The 19,858-nt window shown below is 37.1% G+C and overlaps 1 protein-coding gene and 1 long non-coding RNA gene across 2 annotated transcripts in view; one reads left to right on the plus strand and one right to left on the minus strand.

Annotated features, from left to right (window-relative positions):
• DLC1 (DLC1 Rho GTPase activating protein) overlaps positions 1-19,858 on the plus strand; it is a 484,735-nt gene that overhangs the window by 37,125 nt on the left and 427,752 nt on the right. The gene's annotated exons all lie outside the window — the stretch shown is intronic.
• Positions 9,565-19,858, minus strand: part of LOC109498755 — a 47,523-nt gene continuing 37,229 nt past the window's right edge. Inside the window, exon 4 of the long non-coding RNA XR_006596363.1 lies at positions 9,565-9,975. This is a non-coding gene — a long non-coding RNA (uncharacterized LOC109498755). The remainder of the gene's footprint in view (positions 9,976-19,858) is intronic.

The following is a 19,858-nucleotide window of genomic DNA, read 5'->3' on the forward strand; positions in this document are numbered from 1 at the left end:
AATGATAGAACCAGAACACAACTACAGAAAGTGATGTTAACAGAAACATTACATGTTAATGGAAAGAGTGTTTATCTTCCTTGATTTTTTTCTCTTGATCTAGTGAGACCTTTTTAGCTGGAATTTGTGCTAATATTCAGCAGACTAGTGTGTTTGTATTTTCTGTTCTGATTTTTGACAAATTAAAGATTTAATGTGCTTAAAATAGAAGCTTACAGACTCAGAAATATACTGCCTTATTAATTGTATCACACCTAATTGGTCTAGATCCTGTCAAAGCATATTGGCTGTTTTGTAGGAAAGATGCTAATGATTTAAAATTCTCTTATATCTAGGGGCACTTGCGTGGCTCAGTTGGTTAAGCATCTGACTTTGGCTCAGGTTGTGATATCGTGGTTCACAAGTTTGAGCCCCACATCAGGCTCTATGCTGACAGCTCAGAGCCTGGAGCCTTCTTTGGATTCTGTATCTCCCTTTCTCTCCGTCCCTCCTGGCTCATTCTGTCTCTCTCTCTCTCTCTCTCTCTCTCTCTCTCTCTCCATCTCTCTCTCTCTCAAAAATAAATTTTCAAAACCATTAAAATTCCCTTATATTTAATAATACTCCAAAATGATGTGTTTTCCAAAAATATGGTAACTTTGATACCAATTCTTAGATGCATGGAAACAATTTTTGACATGCAGATGGTCTAGTACTTCATAGTCACAAAGGATTAAAGAGAAGATTGAAGATACTCTAAATGCAGGACTTGTTTCACCATGTCCTATGGATATGGAATATCCCTTCTCCAAAAGTTGCCAACAGCTTATGGCTGTAGGTCATTGTGCAAGGCCGCTTGTGATTTTCAAATTTAGAGGCCACCCAGGGCATTGGAAGAAGACTGTGACCATGGACAATGTAACGTGGATTAGTCCTGCCTTGTAAGTCACTAACTGCCTGTCAGGATGCAAGGCATTTAATCTCCTAGAGCCTCAGTCTGATCATTTGTAAAATAGGAGTTGGGTGTAACTGCCTTGCTGCTTTACATAGTTAGTGAGAAGTGCCAATAAAGTAACTCAAAGAAGCTTGTTTCTTAAGACTTTTATTCCTCCTTTATTGTAGCCTCCCCTAAAAATACATACATCTTTAACCTATCTCTCTGTACATTAAACAAAAGCCTTGAACTCCTTAATTCTTCTCTGCAGTGATAACCTATAATCCTTAGAATTCCCCACTCCCTCCAGCTTCACCTGTCCCTGCTCATGATAGAACCTCCGAACTTCGTGTGCCTCTTTGTGCATTCTCCTACCCTCTGTGTTATGTAAAGCTCTTACTCCTCATTAATCAATATCTATGACTTACTTAGTTGGACATTATTGGTGTGTAAAGAGGGAGATACTGTTTCTTCTTCTTTGTTGTTAGTATTGTTAGTGGTAAAACAAACCTCCTTTCCCCCAAAACTAATTTATCAGCTATATGAGAACCAGGCTCCCACTTGTAACCTCTGCACAGTGTCCAATGTAAACATAGTATCGTGGTTTTGGTAGGGCCCCAAAAGGTCTCATTAGCAGTGACGTGAATCTGTGCCTCCATCCACGATTAGATGTATAGTTGGTTCTATAAGACCAAGAAGGAACTAGAGTAAAACTTTGGTTCGGAAGCATATTTCGTTCCAGAAACATGCTTGTAATCCGAAGCACTTGTATATCAAAGCGAATTTCCCTACAAGAAATAATGGAAACGCAGATGATTCATTCTACAACCCAAAAATATTCGTATAAAAATGATTACAATACTGTAATATAATACAAAAATAATAAAGAAAAGACAAAATATAAAGAAGATAAGTTAGGGGCGCCTGGGTGGCTCAGTGGGTTAAGCGTCCGACTTCAGCTCAGGTCACGATCTCGCGGTCCGTGAGTTCGAGCCCCGCGTCGGGCTCTGGGCTGATGGCTCGGAGCCTGGAGCCTGCTTCCGATTCTGTGTCTCCCTCTCTCTCTGCCCCTCCCCCCCTCCCCCGTTCATGCTCTGTCTCTGTCTCAATAATAAATAATAAGCGTTAAAAAAAAATTTTAAATAAAGAAAGAAAGAAGATAAGTTAACCTGCATTTACCTTTGAAAACCTTCAGGACTGGTGTGAGGGAGACAGGAGAGGAGGGTTATTATGGAGGACAACTTCCACTATCACTAACGGAATCACTGCTATCTATTGGCTTAATTGGCTTAATGGAATCTTTCTTTTCCTTTTTGTTCAGATTTAACAAGGAACCTATCCAATGACGCTTGGTTTTGCCTCCTTTTGAGGATTTTGCAGAAATGTGACTTTGTGTTGTCATGAAACAGATTCATTGCTCGCACTGCTACAGCCTTATTCAGGTGGTGTTTTCTACAAAATTTTGCACTGTTTCCCACATTTTACACATCTCCCTAATCTCATTTGAAGTGAGGGATTCCTCCGCCTTTTCTCCTCCTCCTCTGCAGACAAGATGCAGATATAGACTTCTTACAAAATCGTGCAATTTTGGCCACTTGCGATCTCATCCATACTTCTTAGTGATGTCCTTCTTAACTTCCACCATAATCACCTCCTTACTGCCTTTCTCTTCAACCCTTTTCTGCATGTATATACTTGCATGAGTGTTGACTACAATGCAGTATTAATAAACTCTTGTCATAGACTGTATTGAATGTAACTGGCAATAAGGCAGCAGAGGAAAGGGTCTATATGTGCAGGCAGCCTGACCTCGAATGAAGCAAAGCATTCCCAAGCTTCCTCTTGTGTGGAAAAGCAAAGGGCTGTCCGTAGGTGCTTTGAGGGGACAAAAAATACCCTAGTGCCACTTGTGGACACCTCACAATGTTCTGAAAACTTCCTAATTTCTACAAACACCATGTTCTGAGACTGAGCATCCGAGCATGGGAGATGATCACCCACAGCCCCACAGCAAGCAAGAGAAAGAGAGAGAGAGAGAGAGCGAGAGGAGAACCTTTGGTTCAGTTGTGATCTTGTGACATCGGTGTCATAATAAACATACTAGTCATATTGCAAGACATTGCTCATTTATCAATTTAAAATTTCTTAGAAATGTTTGCTTGTCTTGTGGAACACTTGCAGAACAAGTTACTTGCAATCCAAGGTTTTGCTGTATATAGAATGTTGAGTTCTCAAAATCTAGTAATAAGCAGAATTATACAAACCAATAGACATTTATAAATATTAATATTCTTCAAAATATAGAATACTGTTTTGCATAATAATCCTTAATATTTGTATCACAATGTGGGGTGCCTGAGTGACTCGGTTAAGCATCTAGTTCAGGTCATGATCTTGTAGTCTGTGAGTTCGAGCCCCATGTCAGGCTCTGTGCTGACAGCTCAGAGTCTGAAGCCTGCTTCAGATTCTGTGTCTCCTCCTCTCTCTACTCCTCCCCCACTCACACTCTATCTCTCTGTCTCCAAAAAATGAATAAACCTTAAAAATTTTTTTAAAATATGTTTGTATCACAATGTATAACTTTTTGGTTTGTTTGTTTTATGAGCAACCATACCCCCTAACTTATTAAAATCTTGCTACAAGCCAGTGTGATAGTTTCAAAGGACAATTGCTATGTCCCTGGGCTCCCTTTATGAAAAAAATTATCATTTAGATATATACTCTAATTTTTAAATGTTGAAATTTGCCCTTATAAGAATTTTCTTGAGAAAGTCTATTCTATTTCTGTATAAACCAATAAACAAGGTATAGTAGGAAACTCAATTTGTGCCTAAGATGTGTCCACCCTGATTTTCAGGGAGATCCAGATGTTTCTGTCTCGTGGCATTTATATTTCCTTCTCCCTTATTGTGAAACTTCTTCCCCAAGCTTTTGTTCAGATGTCACTTTCCCATAAACTTCCTTCCTAATGACCTACCTAAAATAGCGCACATGCAGGCATGCACGCACACACGTAGAAACACACAAGTGCACACATAGGTATCACTAGTCCATTGCTCTAACTTATTTTCCTTTTAGCAGCTGCCATTACAATTAATATATACACATGTGGTTAATGTCTGCATTCATCTTTAGAATATAAATCCCAAAAGGGAAGGGGCTTTGTCTTCTTATCGATCTAGGACAAAACCCTTGGTCAGTGTCTAGTACCTAATAAATTTTCAATAAATATGTACTGAATAATTGAATGGGTGCTTATGAAGAAATAGGGATCTCCTGTCATTTACATGAGTGGGAGTCAGATGGACTAGGTCATGAGAGGAGGGTGGGCAGCATTGCAGGGATCAGATGGGATGTTCAGTACAAGATCACTCAGATTTTCCTGCGTTACACTCCCCAGAGACTCACAAAGGAGTGCAAAAACAAAACTGTTTTAACAAATGAAAGTCTGTAGAAGGAACAAAATACTAGACGAATCAGTCCTGCAGTTTTCACTGCTGAGAGAGAAGGCAGTGGCTTTGGGGCTGACCCCAGCTGGCTCTGGCTATGGCAGTGACTGGTTTTCATCCCCATGAGTGTGTCCCATGCCTGGTCAGCCAGAGTGGTGGTGCCTTTCCTGGAGATCCGTACCTCAACTTCCACTTAGGATCTGTAGGAAAAAGAGCCACCTCTTTGGCTCATTTGAAGCAGGAAAGGGAAGAAATGGTGCATGTCCTATGGGAGCCAGGAGTTTTCAGGGCACACACACACCAGTCTCCAGGAACTTCCACAACAGTGTGCCCTAATTGTGTCCCCAAATTGATCTACTCTGCAAAATCCAAGTTACAATGTGCTGAGCCTTCTATTGAATTACAGTTGGTGCAGTGTGTGTGTGTGTGTGTGTGTGTGTGTGTGTTTAAGAAAAAAGAACATATAATCAAGTGAAGATACGGTCCTTATCATTAATGAAGTAAGAGGGCACAAACATAGAAGGTCTTCACCATGGAAAATGGTAAAGAGGTATAGTCAAGTAGGCTCATCAAGGAAAGGTTTTTGGAGAAATAGGTGAGATATTTTGGGAGAGCTAGCATAAGTGGGAGTCAGTGGAACAAGACCTAAAAGGTTTGGAAGGAATTTGGACATAATACTCAAAAGGATGACATTAAAAAAGGGAGTCATAAATAATCAGAACTATAGAAACAATATATGAAATATTTGTGATTACAGAGATTTTGAAAAATCGTCCTTGGAAATACATGATTTGGTTTTTGGTCCTCACTATCTACTATTTGTTTCTTAAGGATTCAGAAATTCACCTTCCTTGTTCACAAAGAGTGGACTAATGTTGTCCTCTTTTCGTGATTATTTGCAAGATTAAGAAATTCATGTAAATGAAAATTACAATGTGATATATGGGAGTTGTAATAGTCGCCGCCATTAATTTTACAAATGAGGAAACTAAGGTCCAAACTTATGTGCCTGAAGCCATACAGATAGTTGTTGACTGAGGCTTCATAAAATGTTAATTCTTTGCAAACATCATTTCCACTACATTTCAAATATATTTTGTCCTTCCATACTATGTGCTCACCATGGAAAACAGAAACTACTAAAAATTACAGAACGTAGAAATATATATGCCAGGTTCTATTACTTAAGGAGAATCACTGTTGTATTTTTGATGTGTTTTTCCAGGGCTTTTCTCTATGAATAGGTTTTTGTGATTTTTTTTTTGTTTTTTCTTTATGGTAGTTTTATTGTTTCCTGTTTATAGTAATCACTAGTCTAAAGTAAGCATTATTAATGTGGCAGAGCATTTCAACTAATGCATACTCCAAGTTTTTTTTACAATAATTAAAGATAGGCTGTTTCCAAATTTCCCATGGAATTATGCTGCCATAAACAACTTTGGATACAATTTGAAAACAATTGGCATTTAAGGTATTTATGGGGCACCTGGGGGGCTTGGTCGGTTGAGTGTCCAACTTTGGCTCAGGTCATGGTCTCTCAGTTTGTGGTTTCAAGCCCTGCATCAGGCTCTGTGCTGACAGCTCACAGCCTGGAACCTACTTCACATTCTGTGTCTCCCTCTCTCTCTGCCCCTCACCCACTCATGCTGTCTTTCTCTCTCTCTCTCTCTGAAAAATAAACATTAAAAACTAAAAAAAAAAGTATTTATTCTTTATATTCACTTTTATTACTCTCATTTTATGAAACTGGAAGGTTTCAGATTAATATTGAAAAGAACTTTGGAAATGGTCAAGTACAGTAGTTTAGAGATGGAGAAATGAGGGTCAACAGGGTAAGAAAGGATAATGAGGAGTAGAACACAAACGGATGGAAAGACGGTAGCCAAGAACTTGCGCCTTGAAGTCTGATGTACTTCTCAGTGTGAGAACATTGACAAGTTCAACCTCAGTGACCTTATCTACACAAGGAGCGTATTAATAGGTCCTAGTTCCTAGGATTGTTGTCAGGTTCAAATAGCAATTCCATACAGCTCTGAGAGTAGGGCCTGACAATTAATGAGCCCTCAATACATATCTGTTATGATTCCCAATGTTTTAGTAACAAAAAACAGAGTCAGGGAAAAAACAGTTCCAAGTGGAGACAGGACTGAATAATGGCTTCCTCATTTTAGGAGAAGTTGAAGTGTATGTAAGTACAGAAGGAAAGAAACAGATGAAGAGGGACTCTGAGAGATGAGTTATCCTTAAAGTATTTTTTTAGTTTGGCAGAATCGTGTCCAGAAAAACATTTTCCCCAGTATTCTCTTCCCCTTTCATTTTCTTATCCCCATCCCATCCCATTAAGTGATACTTCAGTATTTCTTGCCTCGAGGGATGTGTGAGGAGAAAGCAGGGAAAGGAAGCTTCTTCTGGCTTTTGCAAGAACCCCCTAACATTTTATTTTATTTTATTTTATTTTATTTTATTTTATTTTATTTTATTTTATCTTATCTTATCTTATTTTATTTTATATTTTATTTTATTTGGTCCCTTTGGGTGCTAGTCAGACCTTAATGAATTCAGAGCATAGGCAAAATATTTTGGAGAAAAATATCATAGGCTAAAACTAGGTGTCTGTCCTGAGACAAGAAGAGCTTTTCTTGGGGTGGGGAAGGGAGCCTTGTAACTAGCCAACTGGGTGACTGGACCAGTCACCTAGACTAATTGAAGTTCCATAAATGGATGTATTTTTAAAGTACCAGAAATATACAGTGTTTTTTTCCATATATGATATGTCTTTCTAAAAATAAGCAGGCAAAATGTTTTCTTTTACTTAGAGATAGCAGAGCTGAGAATGGTTCTTGTGCTCACTATATATATGGCACCATATTTATTTAGAAGAAAGGATAAAACTTCATCCACATATTAACTGACTTTCTCCCAGGGATTTTAGCAAGAAAGAAGTAGTAATTCACATTAAATTCCAACTATTATTATTATTACCACCACCACCACTAATAATGATGATGATAATAATAATAATAATAATAATAATAGATATTGAGTTTCTACTGTCAACTTTTACTTTACATGCCACAAAATGAACCCTCCAAACTTGTAAAAGATTGTGTTAGTCTTCTTGGACTGCTATAACAACATCCCATCGACTGGAAGGCTTAAACAACAGACTTTATTTCTCATAGTTCTAGAGGCTGGGAAGTCCAAGATCAAGGTGTTGGATGATTTGGCTCAGATTAGAACTCTCTTCCTGGTATACAGATGATCACCTATGTGTCTGTGTTTTCGCAAGGCAGAGAGAGAGAGCTCATCTCATAAGGGCACCATGCCATTATTACGTCCATAAAGAGTTCCATCTTTGTGGCCTCATATAAATCTAATCCTCTCCAAAAGGCCCCATCTCCAAATACCATCACATCAGGGGTCAGGGCTCCAACATATGAATTTGAAGTTCGGGGAGGGTGGGGACACAATTGAGTCCATAGCAAGTGCCAAAATATGTACGTATCAAGTTTGTTTGTTTTTTTTTAAAGCAAACTACATTTGGTGACTCCAGTTTAATTTCTGCAATAGGTTGGATCTGGAGCTAGATTTTGTTTGTATTCAAAAATCTTGATAGAACACACTCTTCCTTTCCTTATTAAAATATGAGTACTAATGCAAAATTAGAACAATATGTCATCTGATTTACTATATTTTGGGTCAAGTGGTGAAAGAACTATTCAGACAACCTGCCAGGTTCTGTTAGGTTACACCCTGAGCTTCACGGTTTAAGACAAATGCAAGCTGAAATATTGACTCATAGGCATGTGGTCTGGCTGAAGTGTGTGCTACATGTTTCTGGAAACACACACACACACACACACACACACACACACAGCCAAGAAACACAGAAATGTCTTCAGAGAATGAAAGCAAAAACCTGAAATGGAGTATCTTGTCCTACCAATTTCCACCATTTCTTAGAAAAGCAATTAGGTATTTCCTCTGTGGTTTGCATTTCAAGGAATTTTTTTTTAAAACTCAGCAGTAAGCAAGTTTCTTTCTGTATCATCGCATAATTCCATTTTTCCTAAGGCACAGATGCATTAGCCTTATGACTAAGGCAGCAGGTTGGTAGGTAAGCACAGAGGACCTAGGGAAAGCATATAAACATGACATGGGAAAAGAAAAATAATACATCAGTCAAGTCCAAATAAAGTTGCAAAACAGGCCTCATATTTTGACTTTTGCCTTCATTCCCTCAGATGCCAGCATGTTTCCTTCCAGTTTATATAAGTCCCCAAAGTGTCTTTACAGAACAAATGTTCAGCCCCTCTGTGCACAGATGTGCCTCTTGTTCTAAGTTACCCTTGCCTCTCCCCCAACCCTCTTCCTTCACCGTCCACAACAATCAAAATTCCTGTTCTTTCCAATGTACGGATGGGAGAAAATGATCTAATTAAACTAATGCTCAAATCTGATTTCCTAATAACCTTCCATCCCTTCTTTTCCTGGCTCTTAACTGGGTGGTTTTAGGAACAGAACTGTAATACATGGCCTTGCACTCACAGTAGGAGAGTCTGATGGGATTCAACTTAGTATGCAGAAAAGTAACATATATTTACAATACAGGAAAAAGCAGGACTCTGGCAGTGACATTCCCATTGACCTACAGGATTTAGTTGTTTCATCGTTCCGGCAGGATAGAGGTTCCCTTTATTCTTATCTATTTGCTTTCTTTTGCCCTGAAATTCTTCTCTCCATTGCAGGGAATGACCTTCCTAAATGTGAGTATTCATCTGTAGTTTTTGGTATTCCTGTAACAATTTTCTCTTTCAATATCCCCAAACAAAAGGCATGTCTGAATGAAGGCATAAAGGGTGAAGAGAAAACAGAAAAAAGAATAACTAAATACACTTTTGGATCATCTGGCAAGGTGTTTACAGAGAAGCAGATATTAGAGTTAGGCCTTTGGAAAACAAAGATCTGGAGTGAAATTTTAAAACATAGTTTACTTAAAATGGAAAATAAAACAATACCAAAAGTGGGGCACCTGGGTGGCTCAGTTGGTTAAACATCTGACTCTTGATTTCAGCTCAGCTCATGATCTCACGGTTCGTGAGTTTGAACCCCACATGGGGCTCCACGCTGGCAGTGGAGAGACTACTTGGGATTGTCTCTCTTTCTCTCTCTGCCCCTCTCCTGTTCTCTCTCTCTCCCTCTCCCTCTCTAAATAAGTAAATAAAGCTTAAATAGATATTTGTTATTTGCTAAAACAAACAAACAAAAACAAATGCCGTGTAGGGTGCCATGCAGGCCTACATATTTATACAAATATAAGATTAAAAAGGAATTGGTAAAATTATCTTTAAAGGGTCACAATCATCTTCAAAATCCTTAATAGTACTGAATCTCGCTGTAGGTGTTCAAAAACATTTGTTGTGCTTAACTGATCTTCTTTATTCTAATTAATATTTGAAAAAAATAGATTCTTGCTAACACAACTACTTGGCCCATTCTAAGAAAAATATTTCTTCTAATTCACTTATTTTACTTGCTTACATATCTTGCGCCATCTGTGGTTTCTGTCTCCTTGGTGTTTAGCAATAATTGTCGTTATTGTTGCCTTCCCAACTAGAAGAGAAGCAAATAATCATCTCTTCATGGCTATTCAGATCTAAGCTAAAACAATTTATCTTATGTGCAAATTGTTGGGCATACATACTAGTAATTGAACAATCTCTCAAAAGCTTCAGTGCCATCAGACTGGCTTCCCTTGCACACAGTCCAAAGGAAACAGAGAGACCAGCCCTCCGGGGATTCGATCTCCAAGGTCTGTGAGTCGGTTGCTCAGAATGACTTTGCATGTGGAGTTGTTTTTGCCCTCAACTTTGAAGTCAAATGTCTGTGTTTTTGATAGTTCACACTTTCTACTCGAAACCCAAAATATTATTTTAACTCATTAAAAATCTTGCAGCTCAGCAAGGCCCCAAATAAAATAGCTACTGTGTTCCTATGATTCATTTGTCTACATAGGAACTTGGCAGCCATAATCAACACTCTGCTTTGGCTCACGAATACCTAATATAAGTAGAGGAAACTCTGCTATATTTTGTTCCACAATAGGATTATTTTAATAGTGAAATTCAACCATCCAGCGTAAGGATAAAAGAAACCTATTATGACACATGTTTTATAAACTCTTTCAAACTGTGTTTCTAACATTTGAATATTGGCAAAGTTTTTGCTATGTTCTGCCCAACCTATTTTTTTTCAACTCAAAATTAGATAATGTAATTTCACAAAAACTTTAATTTCAAAGAAATTAAAAGAAAATAATTAGGACCAGGATATAGAAGTGATATTATATAAATGTGAATATGTCCTATTGGTTATTGAACAGAATATTAAAAATTTCCAAGAGTTTAATAATTGTTTATGTCATTTCATTAAAGGACAGTTCTAATTGTGTTCTTTATTTTTAATGGTTAATATGCCACTTCTATCAAGGCTGATAATTGATAAGTAAAATAATGATTTCTATTGGATGCCCAAATAGGCATATGCATGGATTTGTTTACACTTAAAAACTGGCTGAATTCCATTTTCAAACATTTGACTAATATTTACTTGATATTTATTTCAAATATAAATTATTATCCTACTGATATGAAGAGTTTAAACTGGGTAATATTTAAAAATTCTAGGAGCAGAGTAACCTCTATTCCAGGAAATATTAGGTTGCTCGGTGGGAATCCATTGGAACTAAGGGTTATCTAAAGATATGTCTCCAGTTTATAAATAAATGATGCTATTTCTTCCTTCTTGAATGACAGTGGGGAATATTTTTTCAATTCTCTGGACCTTGATCAGATACTTCATTTATGAAAACATTATAAGAAAAAATAATACACATCCTTTTTGAAGGTATTTACCAAAATGGACCATAGTTTTAGCCACAAAAGAAGTCTCAATACATTAAAAAATTCAAGTTATCCATAGTATGTTTTCCAGCCATAATGGAATTAAATTAGAAATCAATAGCAAAGATACCAAGAAGACAACAAACCATTGTTTCTTTTAGACATAGGATGCAAACATTCTGAATAAAATATTAGCAAATTTAATTCAATAATATATAAAACATAATATATCATATAAAATATACATCATATAAAAGATAATTATACATCATGACAAAGTATCCTAGGAATGCAAGATTCTTTTAACATTGGAACATCAATGAAATGTGCCATTATTAAGAGACTAAAAAAAGAAAAACTTTATACATACTAAAAAAGAAAAATCTCATTCAGAAAAAATTGGGGGGAAGGGATCCCAATATCTTTACTGATTAAAAAATACTCTCAGCATACTAGAAATAGAGCAGGTCAGGATTTTTCAACATCAACATCGTCAGTATTCTGGGTCCAGTAATTATTTGTTGTGGGAAGCTGTCTTGTGCATTACAGTATGTTTTGCAGTCAAGAGCATCACTTCCCCTGTTGTGGTGACCAGAAATATTTTCAAACATCTCCAAATATCCCTGGGGAACAAAATAACTTCCAGTTAAGAACCACTGGAATAGAGGGAACTTCCTCACCCTGATAAAGGCATCTACAAAAATACTTTGCAGCTAATATCATAATTAATGATAAAAAAACAAATGCTTTTTCCCTTAGATTCAAGAAAAGGCAGGAATGTCCACTTCACCTATGTTATTCAGTATTGCAGCGCAGATTCTAGCCCATGGAATAAAGCAACAAAAACAAAAAAGAAATTAAAAGCATTCAGATTGGAAAAGAACAAGCAAAAGTGTCTTCATTCACATACAACATGATCACTTATTTAGAAAAATCTTAGGGATCTTCAAAAAAGCTACTAGGTCTAGTTAATGAGTTTTGCAAGTTTGCAGGATACTAGTCAATATATACAAATGAGTTGTGTTCTCTATAACAGTAATACATAATTGGAAATGGAAATTTTTAAGACATCATTTACAATAGCATCATATAGATAAATCTGGCAAAAATGTGCAAGACTATTACAGACAAAAGTACAAAACACTGACAAGAGAAATTAAAAATCTAAGGTTTGAGATACATTGTGTTCATAGAAAAGAAGACTCAATATTATTAAGATGTTAATTCTTTCTCATTTGTTTTAAATACTAAATTGATCAAGATCCCAACAGGCTTGCTCTTTGCTTTTGTTTGTTTGTTTGTTTGTTTGTTTGTAGAAATGAACAAGGTGCTTCTAAAATTCATGTGGAAACGCAATGGCCTAGCTAATCCAAAACGACTTTTAAAAAGAACAAGTAGCAATATTTACAATAATTGAGTTAAAAACTTGCTGGAAAGTTACTATAATCAATGGTATGTGGTATTCTGAAAGATAGACAAATAGATCAATGGGACTTAATAGAGTCTAGATATTGAACCACACATATTTGGTCAATTAATTCTTGTTAAAGTGACAAAGACCTTCTGTGGAAAAGGATTGTCACAAATGGTGCTAGAATAATTGGATATCCATATTATAAAAAGGAAAAAAACCCTTTGATCATACTCTCGCCGTGTAACTTTATTTTTTTAATTGTTTTTTAAAAGTTTTACTTATTTATTTTGAGAGAGAGAGCTTGTGTGTGCACGTGTGGGAGGGGCAGAGAGGGAGGGAGAGAGATAGAGACAAATTAACTTTAAAAGTAGCAAGGATCCTAAATATAAAATCTAAAATCATAAAACTTCTAGCTTAAAGTATAGAAGAAAATATTTGCGATATCAAGAAAACTAATTTCCTTGCCGTGAGACCAGAAGCACAATCTATAAAAGAAAAAACCTGATAACTTTTTAATTTATCAAAATTAGGAATTTCTCCTTCCCAAAAGTCGCTATTAAAAATGAAAGACAATCTAGACTGGGAAAAAATATTTTCAGTTACTTGATAAAGGACTTGTATGCAGAATACACAGAGATCTCTCACAACTCAGTCATAAGGAAAGCAACAAATCAAAAATTTTTAATGGACAAAATATTTGAACAAACATTTCACTGAAGACATGCTGGTGATAAATAAGCATCAGTCATTAGGAAAATGCTAAGGAGATACAGCTATACATCTATCAGAGTGGCTAGAATCAATCATCCCATTGTCAGCATGCAATGTGGAACAACAGAAACTTCTGGTGCAAATATAAAATGGAGCATCTACCTTAGAAAATAGTTTGTCAGTTCCTAAAATTCAAAAATACGCCTGTCAAATGAATCTACCACTCGCTCCTAGGAAATAAAAGCATATGTGCATACAAAGACTTGTACGTGAATGTTTATAACAGTTTTGTTTGTAATAGTCAAATAATTTTGTCCCGATGATGTTGTCCCAAATGTACATTAACAGATGAGTGGATAAACTGTGAATGCTATATCCTTATAATGTAATGCTACTCATCAATGAAGAGGAATGGACCATTGATACGTGCAACAACATGGATGGATCTCAAATAATTATGCTAAGAATCCAGAAGAAAATACATACAGATGATTTCGTGTAGATAAATATCTAGAAAATTTAAACTAATCTGCAATGTCAGAAAGAGAATCTGTTGTTGCTTGGTGGTCAGGGGGGAGAAAGGAGCAAAAGGATTGGGTGACAGACAGGCACAAGGAAAGTTGGAGGTGATGAATATGATGCATTCATTATTTTGATGGTGGCGATGGTATTACAGGAATATGCATTTGTCAAAACCGATGAAATTATAGACTTTAAATATGCAGTTTATTGTGTGGAAATTATATCTCAATAAAGGGAAGAAAAAACACAGGAGAAATGCCAAAAGTAACAAGAATCTGAGGAATTGACAGATGAGAAATAAAAATGAAGATAATTGGCAAGACAACCAGAAAACAGTAGCAAAAACATACTATCTAAAGATGAAACACAAAAGCGGGACCTTTGTAGCTTTAAGGGATGGAATTGGATTGCATGGTGCTGGGGGGAAAGTCCTGTACCTGGTAGTACCAGGTTCTATCATAGAAATACAGGAGGTGGGATTAAAAACAATCACACAGACAAGCATTTTGGCCAAGTTTTCGTGGTTTTTGGTCCTCAACTACTATCTATTAGACAACTGTCTCTTATGGTATCATTTTCATGTGACCAAGAACAGCGAAAAAATTTAAATTGAATAATAATGCAAACCATGATAGTGGTTCACTGAGGTGTGCTGAGTGACTAAATCATAGCTCATGACCTTGGCACTAAATACCAACTTTTCACCTGTGTCATCCTCCCATGTAAAATTAGTCTCTGTGCACTAAATCCCAAGTTCTTCAAAAGAACACTCCAGCATTTCTCCACTCTTCTCTACATCATCTTTTCCCTCCCTTGGGGAAGATGCCATACTTACGGAAAAACAAAACAAAACAAAACAAAACAAAACTAGGCAAGCATCTTGTTCATTCTCCCATCCTGATAAAAACTTCTCACACTATTACCATACCATGTGTTTGCTCCCCTCTGCAGTAATACTTCAAAAACATTGACTCTACTTGTATCTCCAATTCCTTTCCTCAAATTCTCTTTTAAAACATGCTAACTAGATTTTTGTCCGCATGATTCTCTGAGCTTATTCCTGACATTATCAATAGTGACTTCTACATTATTAAATCCAATGGCCAATTAGTTCCTTCTCCTCTTTTTTTTTTTAATTCTTAAACATTTTTATTTTTGAGAGAGAGAGAGCATGAGGTGAGGAGGGGCAGAGAGAGAGAGGAAGACACAGAATCTGAAGCAAGCTCCAGGCTCTGAGCTATCAGCACAGAGCCCGATGCGGGGCTCGAACTCACAAACTGCGAGATTATGACCTGAGCTGAAGCTGGACACTTAACTGACTGAGCCACCCAGGTGCCCCTTCTCCTCTTTATTTATATTCACTCAGTGATCTGTCTTTTGCTGTAAATTCCAACTCTGTGTTCAAGACTTGCAAATTTATTTCTCTAGCTAGACCTCTCTTCCAAACTAGAATTCCTATATCCAATTGGATCCTTGGCGTTTCTATTAGAAGAGTTTAATAAGCATCTCAGATGTAATACATCTAAAATTAAAATTCTTCTCCATATGATATAAAATTTACTCCACTGAGAGCCTTCTCTTACTCATATGATGGCAACTTTATCCTTGAATTGCTCAAGAGGTTTTTTCATCTTTTCTTCTCATGCAGCAAGTTTAATTCCTTAGGAAACACTCTTGCCACTAAATACCAAAGAAAAATTTTACACCTGACCTTTCTCACCTTCATTTGAGCCACCTACCATGTCTCTCACCTGGATTACCCCCCATAGTGACCTCCTAACTGGCCTCCCTGCTTTGACCCTCTATCCCTTTCAGCCTATTCTTACAACACCAGCCAGAGTGACCATATTATAATGTAAAGCAGACCTTACCACTCCTCTGCTCAAAATCTGACAAGGACTCCACTTTTCAGTCCCTCAAAGCCAAAGTCCTTTGAAGATACTATTTAACCTGTTCCTCCTTACCTCCTTGAGTGCATCTTCTAGCTCTCTACCCCTTTCTCCTTCAACCGTATTGATCACCTTGCTATTTTTGGAAATAGCCAGGCACGTTCTTCCTTAGGACCTGTTTATTCCCCTTGAAACTCTGTGACCCCGATACCTGTATAGCCATCTCCTTCATCTTCTAAAAATCTTTACTAGAAAGTCCCTTGGTGAGACCTACCCTGGTATCTCTTATTTAATTCTGGAACATGATCATCCCTCAACACTCATTCCCCATATTCTTTTTTTTTATTTTTTTAATGTTTATTTTTGAGAGAGAGAACACATGCACAAGAGTATGCATGAATGGGGGAGGGGCAGAGAGAGACAGGGACACAGAATCCGAAGCAGACTCTAGGCTCTGAGCTGTCAGCACAGAGACGTGGAGCTCGAACTCACAAGCCATGAGCTCATGACCTGAGCCAAAGTCAGATGCCTAACCAACTGAGCCCAGGCGTCCCCCACCCCCTCGCCCCATATTCTTTATCATGCTTTACATTTTCTGTTCTCCTCAGTAATTATCCATATACTACATAATTTACTTATTATTTTTATTGTTGATTACCAATCCCCTACCTCCCATTTAAACTCCTTGAGGGGAAAGTTCTTTCATTTCTTTTTCTTTATTATGTTTTTTTTTTATTTAAAACCAACTTAGTTAACATATAGGGTAATAATGATTTCATGAATAGAATTTAATAATTCATCACTTTAGCCCATCCTCTACCAACACCCCTCCAGCAACCCTTAGTTTGTTCTCTGTATTTAAGAGGTTTGCCTCCCTCTCTGTTTTTATAATATTTTTGCTTCCCTTGTCCTATGTTCATCTGTTTTGTTTCCTACATTCCACATGAGTGAAATCATATGATATGTTTTTCTTTGCCCGACTTATTTCACTTAGCATAATACACTCTAGTTCCATCCACATTGTTGCAAATGACAAGATTTTATTCTTTTTGATCACTGAGTAATAGTCCATGGTACATATATATATACCACATTTTCTTTATCCATTCATCAGTCAATGGACAGTTTTGCTCTTTCCATAATTTTGCTATTGTCGATAGCACTGCTATAAACATTGGGGTGCATGTGCCCCTTTGAACCAGCACTCCTGTATCCTTTGGATAAATACCTAGTAGTGAAATTGCTGCATCATAGAGTAGTTCTATTTTCAATTTTTTGAGGAGCCTCCATACTGTTTTCCAGAGTGGCTGTACCAGTTTGCATTCCCACCAGCTGTGCAAAAGGGTTCTCCTTTCTCCTCATCCTCACCGACATCTGTTGTTTTTTGAGTTGTTAATTTTAGCCATTCTGACAGGTGTGAAGTGGTATCTCATTGTGGTTTTGATTTATATTTCCCTCATGATGAGTGATGGTGAGCATCTTTTCATGTGTCTGACATCTGTATGTCTTTTTTTTTGGAAAAGTGTCTATTCATGTCTTTTGCCCATTTCTGCACTGGATTATTTGCTTTTTAGGTGTTGAGCTTGATAAGTTCTTTATAGATTTTTGGATACTAACCCTTTATCTGCTATGGCATTTGCAAATATCTTCTCCCATTCCATAGTGTGCCTTTTAGTTTTGCTGATTGTTTCCTTCACTGTGAAGGACACTTTTATCTTGATGAGGTCCCAATAGTTTACTTTTGCTTTTGTTTCCCTTGCCTCTGGAGACACATCAAGTAAGAAGTTGCTGTGGCTGGGATCAAAGAAGTCGTTGCCTGTTTTCTGCTCTAGGATTTTGATAGTTTCCTTTCTTACATTTATGTCTTTCATCCATTTTGAGTTTATTTTTGTGTATGGTGTAACAAAGTGGTCCAGGTTCATTTTACTCCATGTGGCTGCCCAGTTTTCCCAGCACCACTTGCTGAAGAGACTGTCTTTATTCCATTGGATATTCTTTTCTGCTTTGTCAAAGATTAGTTGGCCATACATTTGTGGGTCCATTTCTGGGTTCTCTATTCTGTTCCATTGGTCTATGTGTCTGTTTTTGTGGTAGTACCATCCTGTCTTGGTGATTACAGCTTTGTAATACAGCTTGAAGTCTGGGATTGTGATGTCTCCAGCTTTGGTTTTCTTTTTCAACACTACTTTGCCTATTTGTGGGTTTTTTTCTGGTTCCATACAAATTTTAGAATTGTTTGTTCTATTTCATTTCTTTTTAATCTGGTTGTTTTTAATGATGCATCCCAGATACATAACAGTACCGTGAATATAATAAATACAAAGAAATATTAGTTGAATGTGTGGATAGATATTAAGTATATTTACTTGTATATACGGAGGCTCTCAAATGGTTCTACTTTAAAAGTTATTTATTTTGAAAGAGAGAGCATAAGCAGGGGAGGAGCAGAGAAAGGGAGAGAGAGAGAATCCCAAGCCAGCTCCATCCACACTGTCAGCCCAGAGCTTGATGCAGGGTTCAAACACATGAGCCATGAAATCATGACCTGAGCCGAAACCAAGAGTCGGACACCCAGCTGACTGAGCCACCCAGGTTCCCCACGAACGGTTCTATTTTAAAGGACAAAATATAAAAAGTATATTTAATAGAAATGGAAGGCATATTCCTTCAAGGACATAAGCCTTTGTAACAACTTCATGACCCCCCCCTCATTCTCACAGTGGTGGGAATGTGGCCTGTACTCTAGAGTATGGGGTAAAGTGTAAGGTAGAGTGACTCTCCATGGACAGAGTTTTAAGTGGATCATAGATTTTATCCCAGAGAAGACACCTGGACACAGGCACTTTCACCTCTTTCCCAGGTGCACAGAGCAGGTAAGAGACAATGTGTGGCCTCATTTGAAAGAACTGTAAGAGAAGCTAGAAGAGAGTGTGAACTCCAGGCCCAAAGTGAAGAGGAACAATTTTTGAATTGGCTGAAGATATAGAGACATTTTTGGCCGTGATTATTATGATGCTTCGCAAGGATGCTGAAGCGTGCTGCATGGTGATGTTAGCTTATGTTTTCACATGGAACAAATTCCTTATGTGACATAGAAACAACCTTAGCCTCTACTGGCTGGACACACCCAGACCTCTCTAAAACAAGTCACGGGTGGCTTGGGATCTTCATGCTTCTGACAGCATCCTGACCCTACTGGACAGACAGGGAGAATTGTCAGTTTCTAAAACCATATACACTATTGCGTTTGTGCAAACTATAATTTTTTAATACTTGCTCAGATTATTGTGTAAGCTATTTGCAATTTATCAAGATACTTTTTTCTTTATAATTATTCTTGGGTTGCAATAATTTTCAATGAAGGGAAATAATGAACATAATCATCCAAGAGACAGGTACAATTAGTTTTGGAGAATTTATATGACAGATCCTTTGGTTAGTTTATCATCAAACTTAATTGTGTTCCTTTAATAAATATTTATGGATTAATGCTAAATGTTTAGTGAAAGTGAGTTTGACACAAGTTTGACAAGATTGATTTAAAAAAAAAAACCCTAATGTACATGTGTATTATTAGATGCAAACCACAAAACTGTATTTTTTTTCTTAAGTGGGTGTATGTCTATCAAAATGAACTATTGGAAAAAGCACATAGAAAAACGCTTTAGGAGTGCCTGAGTGGCTCAGTCAGTTAAACATCTGACTTTGGCTTAGGTCATGATCTTACAGCTCATGAGTTTGAGCCCCGTGTCCTGCTCTGTGCTGACAGCTCAGGGCATGGAGCCTGCTTTGGATTCTGTCTCCCTTTCTCTCTGCCCCTCCCCTGCTCACACTCTGTCTCTCTCTCTCTCAAAAATAAATAAACTTTAATTTTTTTTAAATACTTTAAAACCTAATTAGAAATCTTGAATATATTGTTTTCACTGCTTTGACATACATGTGATAACTCTAATAAGTCGCAGGCAACGTTGTTAAATACAGATTTTAGAGGATTGATTTTCATAGACAAAGTGCTCCTACATTTATCACACTAAGTGCATATGTGTGAATACTTCTGA

Source organism: Felis catus, chromosome B1 (genome assembly GCF_018350175.1).
Source record: "Felis catus isolate Fca126 chromosome B1, F.catus_Fca126_mat1.0, whole genome shotgun sequence".
Lineage (NCBI taxonomy): Eukaryota > Metazoa > Chordata > Mammalia > Carnivora > Felidae > Felis > Felis catus.